The 15,647-nt window shown below is 44.7% G+C and overlaps 1 protein-coding gene across 4 annotated transcripts in view; it reads right to left on the bottom strand.

Annotated features, from left to right (window-relative positions):
* Positions 1-15,647, bottom strand: part of St3gal5 (ST3 beta-galactoside alpha-2,3-sialyltransferase 5) — a 56,235-nt gene that overhangs the window by 23,836 nt on the left and 16,752 nt on the right. The window lies entirely within an intron of this gene.

Raw genomic sequence — 15,647 nt, 5'->3', positions numbered from 1 at the left:
GAAAGAGAGAAGCGTCAGGTGGATTATCCATTAAGAGACTAAAGTGATACGGCCACGCTTGGAGTGCTGCTTGGTGATAAAAAGGGATGGATTCCTGGTACGACTTGAAAGAAACGAGAGGGAGTTACGCTCAGCTGATGCTAAAGGGTGCCACTGTTTCAGGAAGAAAAAATTAAAAGGAGTGTGGGGCGTGGCACCGTGAAAGGCCCTGAAGTGGTGGAAATTCTGGGTCTTGATGGATCCTTGCTGACATGCCTGTTGAGACACAGCACTATTGTTTTGCAAGATGCCATGGGGAGGGGGCGATAAAGGTACAGAGAATCTATACATTGTCACATATGAACCTACTACTATTCCAAAATTTAAAATTTTAATTTGGAGTAGGGGTCTGGCAAGATGGCTAAGTCGGTCACGGCAAGTCTGATGACCTGATTTGGATCCCTGGGTCCCACTTTGTAGAAGGAGAGAATCAACAACTGAAAGTTGTCTTCTGCCCTCTGCATGTGCACTGTGACATGAGTGTGAGTATGAGTGTGTGTGTGTGTGTGTGTGTGAGTGTGTGTGTGTGTGTGTGTGTGTGTGTGAGAGAGAGAGAGAGAGAGAGAGAGAGAGAGAGAGAGAGAGAGAGAGAGAGAGAGAGAGAGAGCGTTTTTCTCTAATATCAGCCATGGATCTCACTGATATTTTCTCCTAATTCTACACTGTTGACCACACACACACACACAGATTAAAAAGGTAATTCTTCAGAAGGCCTTCCTTTACGCCATCTATACAGAAGTGTTTATTGATGACATGACAGAGCTACTTTACAAAACAGTGAAACAGGAAGAGGAAAAATGAAGACCATAGGGAAAATGGCCGAGACAATGCTAACCTGGAGCTGGGAACAGGTATGTGGGACTCACTCTATGACTTGTCTGTGATGTTTTATGGTTTTAAAATCAAGAAAATGTTTTCAGTTACATTAAAAACACAAGTATCACATTAAGAGAAGCAAAGAAAAGGAGATTATGGCAATTTAAAAAGAAACATTTCCTGTATGTTTCTTTTTTTCCATCCCTTTGCATAAGTATTATCACAGTGAGAAATACAGCAGGGGTTGTTCTACTCTCCACCCCGGACAGTACACCCCGCCTCCCCAACAGAACTCTGGAGTTTCAGTTGGAAACATGGCCTGCTAGGACAGAGACTACATTTCCCAGATTCCCTTGGATTTAGTGATGCTCTGTGTTAGCCAATGAGATATGAACAGAATTCCTACTTGCAACTCCCAGGGTGCACCCCTTAGCACAGCCCCTTTCTGCTTTCTGCTCTTTCCTGTGGACTGAAACATGATGAGAATCATGCAGAAACATGATGAGCCACTTTCGACCACACGGGAAGACACCTCGTTCACTGGACAACACAAAAGGAGGGCACCTGTGAGAGAGAACGCTGTGTTTGATGTTTTAATTACTGTGCCTCTAACCTGTAAGCCCACTTGCCTAAGGCCAGAGACTTCTTGAGTTGCTGGGGGCTGTTGTTCATGTAAGATAAGAAGCCACATGTTTTTCCTCCTCTAAACAAGCTGGGTTGATCCAACAGAACCGGATGTGCTTGATCACACGTAAGTGGTAGGCAGGAAGAAAATCAGGATATACTTGCCCCTGATTGGACCTGGTGGGAAATACGTAGCCTTACGGGTTCTGTCTTTGTAAGTCTCTACAAAATGTGACTCATTGCCATTTTCTGGGAACCCTAGAATGGTCCTGGCCAGAGTCCATGAATTTGGCCAGTATTTAATTAAAGCTTGCTTCAAATTTTGCTCAAAAAATGGTGGTAGTGGTCTTATTCTCAACTGGTGGGATTAACATTTTCTGGAGGCCCCAGCGAGATTCAGACTGCCCACCCCAAATTCTATTTTTTATTATTTGTTTGTTTGTTTGTTTGTTTATTTATTTATTTATTTATTTTTTTATGTACACAGTGTTCTGGCTGCATGTCAGAGAGGGCACCAGATCTCATTACAGATGGTTGTGAACCACCATGTGGTTGTTGGGAATTAAACTCAGGACCTCTGGAAGAGCAGCCAGTGCTCTTAACCTCTCAGCCATCTCTCCAGCCCTCTTAAAAGTTTTTTTTTGTTATTTGGTTTGGTTTGGTTTTTCAAGACAGGGTTTCTTTGTGTAGCCTTGGCTGCCCTGGAACTAGCTCTGCTGACCAGGCTGGCCGCAAACTCACAGAGATCCGTCTGCCTCTGCCTCCCACTTGCTGGTATTAAAGGTGTGAGCCACTACCGCCCCTATCTAAATTCTAAAGCCAGATCTTCACTCTGGAACTCGAGGGCTTTGAGACCACTGCAGGAGGCACATACCTTAAAACATTCCAAGGCTCGAAGGCTACCTTTGGTTTGACGGACTATTGAGTGAACTGCCATGCTGAGAAAAGCAGCAAGCATCTATGGAGGCCTCCTGGAGAGTCATAGTCTGTTCTGTTCTATGAGACAATGATCTGGGATATGGGGGGGGGGTCAATGGGACCCCAATATTCTCCCCTTAAGGGCAAATAGTAAGACATCAGGCAAATAGTGAAGCCTGCCCAGTTCCGGTTAGCTGGAAAGTTTTGTCTGTCTCCTGAATGGAGACAATTTTGTCTGTTTTATTGCTGGAAAGGTTTGTCTGTCGATGGGTCTGTGTTCTCTGGTGGCAAGCATGGAGGGAGCTGAGAGAGAAAGGGATCAGAATCAGTTGAAAAGTATGGTGGCCCCTCCATGTTCTGTTTCTGACTGTTCTTGGAGTGTGTGGGCTTTCTGTGTCCTGTGTTTCTTGGTATACTGTTTCTGTCTCTGCTGTCAGCCACCAGTCACCACTGCTACCATGGCCACTTTTATGGCCAGGGCTCAGAATTTACTTCTGAGCTTTCTGGCCACTGGGTTCAGTTTAGCAGGGATCTCTTGTTTATCTCTTGGGGTGGATAATATTAAAGTTGTTTTATGCTGTTCTACTTTATTGAAAAGCTGGCTCTGGAACTGGGTTATGGCTTTCCCTTTTTCCGACCCAGGCATGCATGCTTTTAAAGTCTCTATGTCCAGGGTCAGGGGAGTCACCTGATGCTGTGACAGGGAGAAGAAAGCAAAGCAGAACAGTCAAAAAAAGTTAGACTATTGCTTTATGTAACTTTCTGTACTTCAAGTTTATAAGTTTATTTTGTATGGTTAAATATATGTAAAATCTGTAAAAAAAAAAAAGTTAACTTAAAACTCATAACGAGCGTTGACAGTTAAAAATCTATGCATAGGTGATCTTAAAGGAACCATGTGGCATGGCGCCACTCTGGGGTATAAGCAATGCGTGGTTTGCCAACATCTTAGCTGCTGTCCCCCATCAGGCAGTAGACAGCCACGTGGCTGGCAGCCCACTTTGCTAGGGATGGAGAGGATGGATGTCATGTGACTTCACTGCCATCTTGATTAAAGATGACCACATGGCATAAACCAACCAAGGAGACAACAGGTCTCCAAGATATTTTGGATTAGGATGGATTTTTGTATAAAAATTCCTGCCCTGAAAACAAAGCTATGAAAACAAGGTTTATGAAAGATAGGACTTTACAACAATGCTTCTTTAAAAAGGTATTAAAGCTGCACCTTCGGACATTCACACACAAGAACATACCTTGTGCTGGCAGCCAAACTTTGTAGTGTAAGAGTCACCCAGGTGGTACTGGTTTTAAAGATATGAAGGAATGGAGAAGAGCTGATGCTTACCACTGTGTGGCAGGGCTGGCTGGAGTTCCTAAGGAGAGCCCAGAGAAGGGCCCAGGAAGTGTTGGGGATGCCAGCGCCATGAGAGCCACCACAAACAGCACCTGCTACTAAATGGAGCCGGCTGGGACTGAAAAGGCATGCTCTGTATGCTCCTGAAGCTGGGGCCAGAGTGGTGACCAAGCCCCTTGGAGAAGCCCAGAGGATTGTGGGTGAATTCCAGATGTGGAGCATGGAGCTGTCTGCACTGTTGGAACTTGGTTTTTGCCTTGTCCAGACTGTGGCTGTGCCCTGCTTCTTCCGCATATAAAGGCTCACACCTTTAATACCAGCAAGTGGGAGGCAGAGGCAGGCGGATCTCTGTGAGTTTGCGGCCAGAAGCAGGGCACAGCCACAGTCTGGACAAAGGTACTTTATTTATTTATTTTTCATAATGCAGGGGCTCACAGTTGAGAGACTTTAAACTTCTTTAAGAGGAAATTTTGTAGTTTTAAATTTGAATTAAAAAACTGGATTTGTTTGTCTTGTTCTGTTTTTCGAGACAGGATTTCTTTGTGTAACAGAGCCCTGGCTTTCCTGGAACTCACTTTGTAGACCAGGCTGGCCTTGAACTCATAGAGATCCTCCTGCCTCTGCCTCCTGAGTGCAGAGATTAAAGGCCTGCACCACCACACCCGGCTAAAACTGGATTTAAAAAAAAAATGAACAACTTTTAAAATATATAAATTTATAAGGCTATGGGACATTTTAAGTTTACAAAATGTTTTATATTATTAATATGTGATCTTAAAAAATAAACAAATAAAAGGCTCAAGAGTTAGGACCATCGCTATGAGCACCAAACACCCAACACCAGAAAGTGGGATGCTCCTATCTAATGATGCAGCAGGATTATGACCTAAGCGGTATGGCAAAGAATTCAGAGATTGCCTCTCCTTACCCAAGGTCTACTCAATCTAGCAGAGAATATACGGCTGGAGGCTGGAGATGGCTCAGCGGTTAAGAGCGCTGGCTGCTCTTCCAGAGGACCTGAGTGAAAACACGTGGCTTCTTATCTTAGATGAATATAAGTGAATTGACACTCAAGTTATTTCATTTTTTTCTTTTTCTTTTCCTTGCTATTACAAATAACTTATCCCTGCCAGGCAGTGATGGCACACGCCTTTGATCCCAGCACTCTGGAGGCAGAGGCAGGTAGATCTCTGTGAGTTCAAGGCCAGCCTGGGCTACAGAGTGAGTTCCAGGAAAGGCGCAAAGCTACACAGAGAAATCCTGTCTCGGAAAACCAAACCAAACCAAACAATAACAACAAAAAATCTCTCCCTCAAGTTCAGTTCTAACTCGGCAGATATTCTACCAATTCTACACTGAAAATATTTAATACCATAGTGTATTGTTCTACTTGAAGTACATTCAAAAACAGTGCCAAAGACCTTATTAGGAAACCCTTGCTGAAGATAATATTGAAGCCTTAAAGGAGAAGTCACAACAGCCAAGACCCTGGCAAGTTTTCCCACACAACTCTCTGATCAGCCTAGCGAGCAGAAGCAGAGGGCACAGGCTGGGAGCAGCGCCATGGGCTGTTCTAGTGAGAGCTTGGAAGACACACACAGACGGACACACAGACAGTGGAGGCCAGGCTCATGGGCTCGCGGAAGGAAATGACTCATCGGGAACAGAGACAGTGGCCATTTGTGTGATATTTTGGCCAAGAATCTGGCTTTACTTACCCCCTGTCCTGAGAATCCCAGAGAAGTTACATTTAAAGATAATGGTCTGTTTTGGCCGAACTTTCAAGGCAGAAGGGTGAATTCTGGCTGCTACTGAGCAGCAGGGAAGTGTTTCCTCAGGGCCAGCACATGAAGCTGATACATCTACGGTCCAATGAAGGCCCAGCTACACCTTAAGGTGGCATTAAAACTTGACAGTGTCATACCATCCTCCACACAGTACTGGTGTTGAAAGTCTACAAAACCCAGGACTGAGGGAGTGATGGAAAGCAACTGAGGCTAGGCACCACAGGGCAGGGTCTGCTGGGTGTCTACAGAGGCCATGAAATGTCATTGTGTGAAGCTGTGAAGATAAAGTCTCAGTTTCCATGGAAAGCCCAGGATATTGACGGTGTCAGGACTGTGGTCACCAGTCAAGGAGAGCTGCAGGCATGGAGTACAGCCAGCCTCAGGAAGAATCTGTGCTGAGGTAGAAGGGCTGGCGGGGTGGGTATATCCATTGGAGCCGGGCAGATTTCATCATGGGCTCTAGAGGCTGGACGCAGAGCTGCGGGGTGGTGCCTACCCTGCTGGGTTTTGACTTTGTTTTGGTGGGACTGTTTCATGCCATTCTTCCATTTTGAAATGGAAAGGTTTATTTTGTACCAATATATAGCTTGTTTTTTTATTTTACGGAAGTCACAGTGAAGAGATTTTTTCTTTTTTTCTTTTCTTTTTTTCTTTTTTCTTTCTTTTCTTTTCTTTTTTTTTCAAAACAGAGTTTCTCTGTGTAGCCTTGGCTGTCCTGGATCTCGCTCTGTAGACCAGGCTGGCTTTGAACTCACAGAGATCTACTTGCCTCTGCCTCCCAAGTGCTGGGATTATATATGTGTGCCACCCCTACCAGGTGACTTTGTATTTCTTAAAATGGTTGGAGTTTTTAAAGACACGGGAGTTGTTCAAGTTGGACTGTAGTTTATGAGATTAACACGAGACAGCTGTGGACAAGAGGCAGAAGGTTATGGCTTAAGGGTGATACGTTTTTCATGCCAAGCTGATAAGATAAGAGATTGTTTAGATCACACTGGCCTGTGGGCATGTCTATAGGTGTAGTTGGAGTTTTCTCCAGTCCTCCTCTGCCCGCAGCTGCTCAGATCCAAGTAAACACAGAGAGACTTATATTACCTATAAACTGTATGGCTGTGGCAGGTTTCTTGTTATCTAGTTTTTGTTTTGTTTTGTTTTGTTTTTCAAGACAGGGTTTCTCTGTGTAGCTTTGCACCTTTCCTGGATCTCACTCTGTAGACCAGGCTGGCCTCGAACTCACAGAGATCCGCCTGCCTCTGCCTCCCAAATGCTGGGATTAAAGGTGTGCGCCACCACTGCCCAGCTAGTTCTTCTATCTTAAATTAACCCATTTCTATAAATCTATACCTTGCCATGTGGCTTACCAGTATCTTTACATATTACTTCTCATGGCAGCGACAGCTAGCAATGTCTCCTGACTCAGCCTTCCACTTCCCAGAATTCCTCTCTGCTTATCCTGCCTATACCATACTTCCTGCCTGGCAACTGGCCAAACAGCATTTTATTTATCAATCAATCAGAGCAACACATTCACAGCATACGAGGATTATCTTGATTATGTTAATTAAGATGGGAAGACCAACCTATGGTATGGCACCATTCTCTAGGCAAGGGATCCTGAACTGAACAAGTGGAGGATGCTGGGTGAGCGCAGGATACAGGGGGTTTGCTTTCTTCTGCTTGACTATGTGGTCAACAGTCCTGAGCTCCAGCCTTTGGGACTTCCCCAAAATGACAGACTGGAACCTGGAACTGTGGGCTAAAACAACCCCTTTCTGGGTTGGTTGGTGAGAGGCTCAGTGGGTAACACTCCTGTCAAGACTGATGACCTAGTTTAATCCCTAGGACTCACATGGTGGAAGGAAGGACTGACACCCAAAAGTTGACTGGTGACCTCCATGTGTTGGCATGCATACAAATACAAAGAAATACAGAGTCACCTGGCGGTGGTGGCGCACGCCTTTAATCCCAGCACTCAGGAGGCAGAGGCAAGCAGTTCTCTGTGAGTTTGAAGCCTGCCTGGTCTACAGAGCAAGATCCAGGACAGCCAAGGCTACATAGAGAAACCATGTTTTGAAAAAGAGAGAGAGAGAGAGAGAGAGAGAGAGAGAGAGAGAGAGAGAGAGAGAGGAAGGAAGGAAGGAAGAAAGAAAAAATAAAGTCTCTTCACTGTGACTTCTATAAAATAAAAAACAAGCTATATATATTGATACAAAACCCCTAATGAATAAGTGAATACAAATAAACTTTCTCTCCTTAGTTGCTTTTATCAGAGTATTTTATCACAATAACAGAAGCATAATTACGACATGAACAATTCAACACCTAGTAGTCAGTTCAATTAGCTTACATTATAGGCAATTACACTCACACCTACCTGCAGGAACTGCTGATCTACATCTTCCTATAAAACACTGTCCTCTGGCTTTAGTGCTGTGTGACATATTCAGACTTAAATATAACTTGTCTCTTGTCTCCCTCACCCGAATCTAGTTTCTCCAGCACTGCACTAGTCTATTGTCTCTCCTGGTTCTCCTCTTCTCCTAAGTGTGTGGCTGCCCGGGGCACATCAGTTTGACCCTATCTTTACTCAGGCTACTGAGCCACAGCCCTACTTTATGGCTTCACTAACTACTTCACATAGAAGAGGCTTATCTTTGAAGGTGTTTTTCTGCCCATATATGAAGAGTGGAATGGATGTTTATGAGCCTACACATCTGATAAGGAAATCATTCTTAGTAGAGCCCTGGTGAGGACGTGATGAAGAGCATGGGCTGCTCTTGCAGAGGACTCTAGTGTGGTTCCCAGCACTCATGTCTGATGGCTCACGACTGCCTCTAACTTCAGCTCCAGGAAGCTGACACCTCCTTCCGGCCTCAGGCACCTGCATGCAAGTGTGCACACACACACCACACCACACCACACCACACACACACCACACCACACCACACACACACCACACACACACACCACACCACACACACACACACCACACACACACACCACACACACACACCACACCACACCACACCACACACATACACACACACACACACCACACACACACTCTCTCTCACGGAAGGGGGAGAGGGAAGTAGAGGGAGGGGGCAGAGGTGGAGGGAGGAAGGTGGGGGTTGTAAAAAAAAAAATCTTAAAAAAGGGGGGGGAGAGCTTCTAGTCCATCTGTAGAATATTTCACCTTAAAGAAAATGTAGCCGGGCAGTGGTGGCACATGCCTTTAATCTCACCACTCGGGAGGTAGAGCCAGGTGGATCTCTGTGAGTTCGAGGCCAGCCTGGGCTACAGAGCGAGATCCAGGACAGGCTCCAAAGCTACACAGAGAAACCCTGTCTCAAAAAAAAAAACAGAGAGAGAGAGAGAGAGAGAGAGAGAAAGAAAATGTAGCCAAAACTTATTGAAGGCAACTATGTTACATGTACCACAAAAGGCAGCTGGAAACAGGAGGGAGCAGTGATATTACCCAACATCACTGTCTATACTTCCAATCAGATGGAAAGAGAATGTCTAAAAGTGAAACTTTCTTAATCAATGATGCACAAGTAAAAGTAAATTATTATTTACTTTTACCATATTGCTATAATCTGTTATTATTCATATCTTGCTTGACCAGTCAAGTGATTATATGCTGTGCAATTCTAATTATGCACATATATTTTTTTGTTCTGTGTTTTTGTAAACATGGTCTCTACATAGCCCTGGCTGTCCTGGGACTCACTATGTAGACCAGGCTGGTCTTATATTCACAGAGATCTATCTGCCTTGGCCTCCTGAGTTCTGGGATTAAAGGTATGTGCCACCATGCCTGGCATTATATATATATAATTTATAAATTAATTATATATATTTTTAAAATTACATCAGGGGACAGCTTGAAGAAGGGAATCGGTTCCCTCCTTCTATCATGTGGGTCCTGGAGATCAAGCTGAGGTCACCAGGCATGGTAACAAGTGCCTTTGCCCACTGAGCCAGCTCACTGGCTCCCCATTATCTATTTTTGAAAAGAAAGAATTTCAGGGATGGAGGGAAGAAAGTGGCTGTAAGGAGTCGGGGGCTGACTGGGCTGCTGGCAGGACAAAGTGAACGTGGTCACACCAAGACCAGGGAGGAAACTTCAGATCTCAGAGGTGGCTGAGGGGACCCTACCGAAGTGATGACTCTGTGGAGACGGTCACCGGTTATAGGTACCCCCAAACTTTCATGAAACTAACAATCAACCACTACAGACAAGAGCAGAATAGATGCTTCCAAGCAGTATAAAATGAAATGGCAAACTGACCCTAAGGATGATTGCTGGTGGAAAGTAGACAGGGCACCCATAGAATGGGAAGGATAAGCCTACACCTGCTCTGACCAATCCTAAAACACCCACCTCACTGGATTGCTATCTGGATTTCACTTTCCCAATGGCACAGCTGGGTAAGTAGAGGCACTGAGAAATCAACTCACCCTTTTCCCTCTCCACGGCCTGGGGAGAGCAGAGCTCAGAACAGCAGGTGGACCATGTACATGAGGGCTTAAATAATGAGGGCCTGCTAGGGCGATACTGTTCCAAATGGCATCTGAGTTGATAAACCGGTGAGTAAATCAACATGACTGGAGTGGGCTGTCCAGAAAGGGGAGCAACGGCCATGGAGCTGATGGCCATGGCGGTGGGAGGGTTACGAGAAATGGATTTCACGACAGATGAGGAATTAGCCCAGTGGGCTGCGTGCTACACTCCCAGTGACTGTGGCAAGCTCTAGAGACTCACGCTGTGTTGGCACAGGTGAATGAGGAACAGGGGGGACAGCCTGAGGTGGACCGAGAGGAAGAGGAGGCAGTGGCAGACAGACTAAGGAATTATGAAAGGAGGATGGAGAGGAAAGAACACATCAAGGATCTGGGTCCCACAACAGGAGGCAGACATGAATGGCAGGTTTTGTGTGGTTTAGGGCGGTGATGAACTGAGATGAGCAGATGCCGGTGCCCAGGAGGCGGTGGAGGTTTGGGTGTGTGGTTTAACAGAGCAACCGTCCCGCCAGCCCGTCTGACCGTCAGCCTTCCTCCACGGACCCAGGTGAACCAAGCTGCAAGGAGTCTATCCTGGAACACACAGACTGACTGTTCTTTTCCTGTCTGCCCAGGTAAAATTCAGTTCCTGCAGTAAAGAAGGAAATAGGTAAGTCTAGAAAAGATAAGGACCTATGGCCATTCAGATAAGGAAGATAAGAGATGAGATAAGATTCTTAAAGGGGCAAAATCCCAGTGTGGAAGAACAGTGCTCAGGTTTAACTTGGAAACGGCTACCTTGAAGGGTGGGAGAGAAGGAAAAAGAAGTATTAAGAAAAGAAAAAAATCTATGCTGGGCATGCTAGGTCATACCTAGCAATCCTAGCAATCAGGAGGCAGAGGCAGGGGAATTACTGCGAGTTACCAGCATGGGGCACAGGTGAGATTCTGTCACGAACAAAAAACAAAGAAAGGAGGTAGATAAAACCTGTGACTTTGGAATTATGAAAGGAAGATGGAGATGTGACTCTGCAGGCTGTAAATAATTCTGGAGCTCTCATCATTTAAGCTGAATACTAGTTCTTGGACAAAATGTTCTTTAAGTTGCTTAACCCTGGTGGAGGGGCGACCATAGAAACCCCTGATGCAGCCACAGGAAAGACTAATTTGTCAGTTTCACCGGCCCTGCCAGGCCCAAAGGAAGGACACTGAGATAAAACAAGACCTGCCAAGAAAGTAATATGATCTGGAGGACAGCAAGTGGGGGGTGCTGCCCAGAGAGGGGGCTGCTCAGAGGGGGTGTCAGCCATGAGCAGAGCAGTCTGAGAGCTGCTGTGGGCAGGCATGGCATCCAGGAGCTCGGCTGCTCGAACGGAGGGGCCAGGCTGCAATGGATGCCAGTGAACTCTAAATCAAACTCCTCTAGCCTTAACCCCATGATGGGCAGAGATATTTCCTGTTTGCTTCAACATGGAGGCCCACGGAGGACACTATGCTGAGTGAAGTAAGCTGGACTCAGAAAGACAAATTCTACATGGTCTTACTTACATGTGCAATTAAAAAAATCTCAAAACTATAGATCAGACAGTTTACCAGCAGTTACCACAGCCTGGTTGGGGAGGAAACAGGAAGCAGATGAAGAGTACAGAATGAACAAGTATAGATCTCTAACGTAACATGTGAGGGCTAAAGCTAAGAATATAACTGGGTGTGGGGCACAGGCCTGGAACCCAGCACTGGGGAGGACTGCTGTTGAACATGAGGCAGGCCTGGGCTAAACAGAGTTCAAGGCCAGCCCGGGCTTGTCCTGAAAAGCCCAAATCAAAACAAACTAAAAAAGAAGATAAAGTATATGAGGGACTCCTATTAGATAAGTGTATTTCAGCTGCTCTAATCACAAAAATACTGTGAGGTGGCAGGTCCATTACTTGTTTTACTATAGTGGCCACTTTCTTATGTTTATGTATCACAGAACGTGCTGTAAACCTCACGGAGCTGTAATAAAATCACTCAGGAGCACACCGGTCCTGTGCCTCACCCATGCATGGCTTAGGAGGGCTTTGACTTTGAACTTCTCTTCCCGTTCTAAAGGTCGACCTACCCTTCCTTGCCCAAGTGACTTCCATCCCCACACAATCTAGGTAGCTAACAACAGGCTAGCTTTAGCAGTGACACACACACACACACACACACACACACACACACACACACACACACACGAAAGCTTACTTAGAATCCTAGTAACAACACAGAGACAAGGTATTCAATTGGTCTTTTCAAACGCGGTGCAGACATGTTCAGCTCTGGGGTTTGTGGGGAGGAGCAGTCCCATTTATCATCGGATTTCGGCAGCATCCTGGCATCACCAAGTATCAGCAGCATCTCTAAACCACCCTCCTGCTCCTCCTGTGTCGATAATAAAAAAATCTCTCTTGTGGGGCTGGAGAGAGGGCTCCACTGTTAAAGAGTGCTTACCACTCTTGCAGAGGACCTGGGTTTGGTTCCCAACACACACATGTGGCGACTCACAACCACCTGTTACTCCAGTTCCAGGGGTCCTCCATGGGCAGCTGCACAAACTTGGTGCACACAGGCACACACACATACACATACAAATAAGTAGATAATCTTATTTTAAAATGTCTTTTGGGCGGTGGCACACACCGTTAATCCCGGTACTTGGGAGGCAGAGACAGGGTGATCTCTTGGGAGTTCGAGGCCAGCCTGGGCTACAGAGCGAGTTCCAGGACAGGCTCCAAAGCTACAGAGAAACCCTGTCTTGAAAATAAAACAAAACAAAACAAAACAAAACAAAAAAATCTTTTGGGCAGCAGGATGGCTCCCTGGGTGAAGACGCTTGTTTCTAAGCCTCAAGTCCTGAGTTTGATGCCCAGGCCCACAGGATGGAAGAAGAGGCTCCCACAAGTTGTCCTCTGACCTGCAAACTCCTGCCATGGCATTCATGTCTACACATATATATCACACACTGTTTCAATAAATAAAATGTGGTAATTTTTTAAAATGTCCCCAGAGATTGCCACCTATCCCCGAGGGACAAGCGCACCCCTGGCACTGTTGGGACAGTTATCATAACATGTATGATATTTCAACACGGCCCCATCAGAAAGTCAAGAACGGTAATTAGACTTAAATGTAAGACTAGAATCAAGAACGGACACTAATGACATCCTCATTTCAATATCTAATATTCAGTGCTGGGGTAGGAATGTACAATTTCAAGATATCTTAGTTTATCATGAGAGTGGTCTGGTCCTTACCTGTCAAGGGTATACAAGACAATAAACATGCCCTGGCCTGAATCCACACGCAGAGTAGGCTGAACAAAGGCTGCTAACAGCCAGGGCACTGAGTGGGAGGAAAGTCCCCACCCCGTGGCTGCCCTCCCACTGGGCTACTCCTGGCCTGGCGCACAGTAGTCCTACCCCAGTCCATCTTCAGTTTAGCAGACACCTTTGGTTTCTCTGGTTGCCCTTGTGAATCTTGTCTGAGAGTCTCCCAAGGATACAAAGGTCTATACAAAACTTGGTTCAGGAAACTCGGGAAACTGTGGCACCCCAGGAATCGAGGTTCTTTCAGGTTGTTTACATGACATTTGGCACCCAGTTCATGGCTTAAAGAAGGACAAAGGATCCACTTAAGAACTGGAAGGAAGCGCCCTCAGGTTAAGAGGACTCCAGCATTGGCAGGGTCATGGGGAATTTAAACCCCCATCTCAGGAGAATAAAATGTACAGTTGCTAAAATGCTTGTCAAAAGAAAAAGCTGTAACTGCATAGTTTTTAAAAATAGAAATAGAATGGCTCCTGAGACAGGAAATAAATCAAGTAAAAAGACCTTTCTCAATAGAAAAAAGAGAAAGAAAGAAAATAGAAAGGGGAATCTTCTCAATAGAGAAGAGGGAAGGAAAGGAAGTAAAAAGAATTTTTCTGATAGAAAAGAGAAAAGTAGCCGGGCGGTGGTGACCCACGCCTTTAATCCCAGCACTCGGGAGGCAGAGGCAGGAGGATCTTTGTGAGTTCGAGGCCAGCCTGGGCTACGGAGCGAGTTCCAGAAAAGGCGCAAAGCTACACAGAGAAACCCTGTCTCGAAAAAACCAAAAAAAAAAAAAAAAAAAAAAAAGAAAGAAAGAAAAGAAAAGAGAAAAGTGCTTGATCAAGAAAAAAGGATTTTCCCAGTAAAAAGGGCAAAAATATTGCAACTAGGCCTAAAGATTAAAAGGCCCCAGAAGAGAAAAATAAAGGAAAGAAAAAGCCGTTTCTCAACAGAAATAGGAGAAGAAAAGGCTCTTTTTCCAATGTAAGAAACTGAGAATAGCTCAAACTCTGAGCTCTTTCTGGCGGCCAGCACAGAGCGGCGGCATCTGAATCACAAAGAATCTGCAGCCTAACAAGCAAGCCCAGAGCTTAGAATTTTGTTGTCTGTTTGCTGAACTTTAGTTTAAATGTTTCCCCCCCAGAGCAGGAATAACTCGATATTAAAGACCCCTTCGTGGGAAATGCTCTCTGTTTTTCCCTCATGGTGGGAATAACTCATTATTATTAGTTCCTTCATGGGAGAAAGAGGAAGTTTAAACGGTCTCAACTTCTGATGAAATATGGTGGCAGTCGGGACATGGAATGCTAAGTCGATGCTGTCTGAATTTCCAGAGGTATTAATCATTCATTGTATAGAGGATGTTCTCTTCTCGTGATTGTCTAATAAATGTTTGGATGAATGTTTGATTCTCATGGTAGATAAGCTAAAGGAACAGGATTCATAATTTAAACTATATATTGGGTATGCTCCTGTCTGCTGATCATTACTGAGATTTTGGCTCTGCTCTTTAGGTTGCTTTCTAGAAATTCTTGGTTAAATACTTAAAAATGTAACACCTGAAACAAATTGGGTTGTTAGCTTATTAAATAATGTGGCTACTAGGATTAAAAACTTACAGAAAATAATGTCTTACTGATAAAAAGCTTACAAAATTATTTTTCCACTAAATAAAATAGAATAAACTTGTTTGATCCACACTGTTAATAATTGCTAAGTTGCATTAGTGTGTTACTTGGGATCTATAAAAAAGGATTATATCTTCTTTTTAAGATTTTTATAGAAATACTCCACAGTTTTGCCTAAAGTTACCGCTTTAAATCCTATAGAGATTATCTTTAATGCTTTCAGAGATGGCTGTACAATGGCACCCAAATAATTACAGCATCACTTGTGAATGCTATACCCTTCATACCTGTGTTAATTCTATGTTTTTGAATTTGACCTTTGAAAGTTTATATATTCTTAGAGCAAGGCCAAAAATCTGGATACCAATGAAGTTGTCGAGGCCATGATGAGACTCTCCTGTGACGATCCTGGTACAGAAGCTCCCTGAAAGAATATTAAAAAGAACACGTCGTATGGCTGGACTGGTGGTTGCAGTTATTATGGGAATCACTGCATTGACAGCTGGATTGGCACTTCATAAAGAAATCCAAACCGCTGAATTCCTTAGAGACTGGCATAGACATTCAGAAGAACTTTGGACTGAACAAAATAAGATTAATAATGAGGTAGTAAATGAGTTAGCTGAGTTAAGGCAAGCTG

This window comes from Peromyscus leucopus, chromosome 3 (genome assembly GCF_004664715.2).
Source record: "Peromyscus leucopus breed LL Stock chromosome 3, UCI_PerLeu_2.1, whole genome shotgun sequence".
In the NCBI taxonomy this organism is placed as follows: domain Eukaryota; kingdom Metazoa; phylum Chordata; class Mammalia; order Rodentia; family Cricetidae; genus Peromyscus; species Peromyscus leucopus.
Note: the sequence above shows the minus strand (reverse complement) of the source record. Positions and strands in the feature narration are given on the sequence as shown.